Here is a 3,783-nt window from a genome sequence, read left to right on the forward strand (position 1 = left end):
AGATTGGTGATTAAAGCATAGGTGTTTTTTTTTCTGCCTCTTTCTTCATAAACTTGCTTTCTTAATAATTGTAATCAAAAGTTTAGTATAAAAATACGATCAATTTTATGTCATGAGACTTTGAAAAGCAACCCACGAGGGTTGAGACATTCTCAAACTGGTCATTCTGGTAGTGATTGTAAATCATTCTGATGGAGGCAGAGGATAATCAAAAGATTCTGTACATTCATCCAAAAAATCATCTGCACAAGAATGGGGGTGGAGACGCAGGGTTTAGTGGCCCATGTATAAAATTAGATGGTTGTTGGGGAGCCATTGGTGGCTGAGTGCTGAGTGGCTGAGTCGGTTGAGTGTCCGACTTCTGCTCAGGTCATGATCTCACGTCTGTGGGTTCGAGCCCCACGTCAGGCTCTGTGCTGACAGCTGAGAGCCTGGACCCTGCTTCAGATTCTGTCTCCCTCTTTCTCTGCCCCTCCCCCACTCGTGCTCTGTCTTTCTCTCTCGCTCTCTCAAAAATAAAAAATAAACATTAAAAAAAAGATTGTTATCTAGATCCACACACTGAAACGGGTTATGTCTCACTAGTTTATTTTAGTCTGAACAGTTCTATCAGTTCTTTTACCCATGATATTCACTTTTTTGAAGCATTTAAAGTGGTTTTGCAACATGTCTGTCATTTTGGATTTATCTGATTATTTTCTCTTGGTATCTAATTATTTCCTTTCATTCCTCTTCCCCCTGAATTTCCTGTAAGTTAAGTCTCAAACAAGGAAGGGTTGACCAACTATAACTCACAGGCCAAATCCAATACCCCACTTTATTTTTTGTAAATAAAGTTTTATTGGAACAGAGCCACACCCATTAGTTTACATATTGTCTATAGCTGATTTCCTGATATAAGGACAGGGTTGAGACTGGTCACAGGAGACCATATAGCTCACAAAGCCTAAAAAAATTACAGTCCATCTCTTTCTAAAAAATCTTTGCCAATTCCTATACTAGAAAATCAGTTATATTGAGATAAAGTATTTTGGGCAAAAAGGTGATGTAAGATGTATTTAATATCGCATCATCTCAGAAGGCACAATGTCAAGCTATTAGTCCACTATGAGTCATGTTAAATTAGTACATTTGATTAAAGTGGCGATACCCAGATCTCCCCATTGTACAGGCATGTTTTCCCCCCTCTTTTCATTTAGTAAGTAATTCATTGAGTGATACTTTGGCTCTGCATAAATATCTTATTTCTCAAAAATTTTCCATCCAAAGATTTTACTATCTATTGATGATCTTTGCCTGAAATAATTATTACATTGGAGATTGAAAAGTGCCAGTTTGATGAATGGATAAAGAAATTGTGGTTTATATACACAATGGAGTACTATGTGGCAATGAGAAAGAATGAAATATAGCCCTTTGTAGCAACGTGGTTGGAACTGGAGAGTGTTATGCTAAGTGAAATAAGCCATACAGAGAAAGACAGATACCATATGTTTTCACTTTTATGTGGATCCTGAGAAACTTAACAGAAACCCATGGGGGAGGGGAAGGAAAAAAAAAAAAAAAGAGGTTAGAGTGGGAGAGAGCCAAAGCATAAGAGACTTTTTTTTTTAATTTTTTTAACGTTTATTTATTTTAGAGACAGAGAGAGACAGGGGAGGGGCAGAGAGAGGAAGACACAGAATCCGAAACAGACTCCAGGCTCTGAGCTGTCAGCACAGAGTCCGACGGGGGGCTCGAACTCACGAACCGCAAGACCGTGACCTGAGCCGAAGTCGGCTGCTCAACCAACTGAGCCACCCAGGTGCCCCAAGAGACTCTTAAAAACTGAGAACAAACTGAGGGTTGAAGGGGGGTGGGAGGGAGGGGAGGGTGGGTGATGGATAGTGAGGAGGGCACCTTTTGGGATGAGCACTGGGTGTTGTATGGAAACCAATTTGACAATAAACTTCATATATTGGAAAAAAAAAGTGCCAGTTTCTAAATCTATTATTTCTTCAACATTTATGAGCTGACAAAATAAAACAGTCTAAGCTCCACTTATAATTTCTCAGCTCTAGACCTAGAATCAGCCATTTTCTTTTCAATTAATCCTGGTTCCTTTAGGTGAAAATGATGGTTAGAGCGAATCAAAGCCACAATGAGCTACCAACTTACACCTGTCAGAATGGCTAAAATTAACAACTCAGGAAATAGCAGCTGTTCGTGATGATGCAGAGAAAGGGGAACCCCCTTACACTGCTGGTGGGAATGAAAACTGGTGCAGCCACTCTGGAAACCAGTAGGGAACTACAGCATGACCCAGCAATTGCACTACTAGGTATTTACCCAAAGGATACAAAAACACTGATTTGAAGGGGCACATGCACCCCACTGTTTATAGCAGCACTATCAATAATAGTCAAATTGTGGAAAGAGGACAAATGTCCATCAACGGATGAACGGATAAAGAAGATGAGTTATATATATATGTAAATATACATATACATACACACCATGGAATATCACTCCGCCATTAAAATGAATGAAATCTTGCCATTTGCGACAATGTGGATAGAAAGAGTGTATTATGCTAAGTGAAATAAGTCAGTCAGAGGAAGACAAATACCATATGATTTCACTCATATGAGGAATTTAAGAAACAAAATAGATGAACATAAGGGAAGGGAAGGAAAAATAAGATTAAAAAAAAGAGAGGGACACAAACCATAAGAGATTCTTAATTACGGAGAACCAAGAGGGGTGCCTGGGTGGCTCAGTTGGTTGAACATCCGGCTTTGGCTCAGGTCATGATCTCACAGTTTGTGAGTTCGAGCTCCGGGTTAGGCTCTGTGCTGACAGCTCAGAGCCTGGAGCCTGTTTGAATTCTGTGTCTCGCTCTTTCTCTGACCCTCCCCCGCTCACACTCTGTCTCCTTCTCTCAAAAATAAATAAACATTAAAGAAAAATTTTTTAAAAATACAGAGAACAAACAGAGTTGCTAGAGGGGACATAAGTGGGGGGATGGGCTAAATCGGTGATGGGCATTAAGGAGGGCACTTGTTGGGATGACCACTGGGTGCTATATGTAAATGATGGATCACTAAATTCTATTCCTGAAACCAATATTACACTATATGGTAACTAACTTGAATTTAAAAAATTTTTTTTACATTTATATATTTTTGAGAGACAGAGTGAGACAGAGAGTGAGCAGAGGAGGAGCAGAGAGAGGAGACAGACTCTGAAGCAGGCTCCAGGCTCTGAGCAATTCAGCACAGAGCCCCATGTGGTACTCGAACCCATAAACTGTGAGATCATGACCTGAGCCGAAGTCAGATACTTAACTGACTAGGCCATCCAGGCGTCCCTTAACTAACTTGAATTTAAATAAAACCTTGGAAGAAAGAAAAAGAAATGGGGGAAAAAAAGAGAAAATAATATTTAGGAATCAATACCTAAATTGAGGTAGATGCTAGTCTGTGTGATTTAGCACCTGCAGTGTATGGCCCACAGGCTGAAATATTTATTATCTAGCCCTTTACAGAAAAAGTGTAGTGACCCCAGTTACAGAGGGATAACAGAAGGGAGGGCCATCACAGACTTAAATAGTACTAGATATACTCATTGCTATTGAAGTGTCATTGTTTCTAGGCCATTTCAGTGACTATTTCCAGAGAGAGAAAAATTTATTTAAAACAAAAAAAAATCACAAGTCCTTATTGATATCTTCATTTTATGTTTAATACTAACATTTTAAAATTTTATTAATTTAACATTGGTATCGTTTCTTGTACACACAGT

General features: G+C 39.2%; 1 protein-coding gene across 1 annotated transcript in view; it reads right to left on the reverse strand.

Annotated features, from left to right (window-relative positions):
- The window catches only part of CCDC148 (coiled-coil domain containing 148), a 253,948-nt gene that overhangs the window by 31,800 nt on the left and 218,365 nt on the right, over positions 1-3,783 (reverse strand). The gene's annotated exons all lie outside the window — the stretch shown is intronic.

The sequence above is a fragment of the Herpailurus yagouaroundi genome, unplaced genomic scaffold (genome assembly GCF_014898765.1).
Source record: "Herpailurus yagouaroundi ecotype Mexico unplaced genomic scaffold, PumYag 140, whole genome shotgun sequence".
Classification (NCBI taxonomy): domain Eukaryota; kingdom Metazoa; phylum Chordata; class Mammalia; order Carnivora; family Felidae; genus Herpailurus; species Herpailurus yagouaroundi.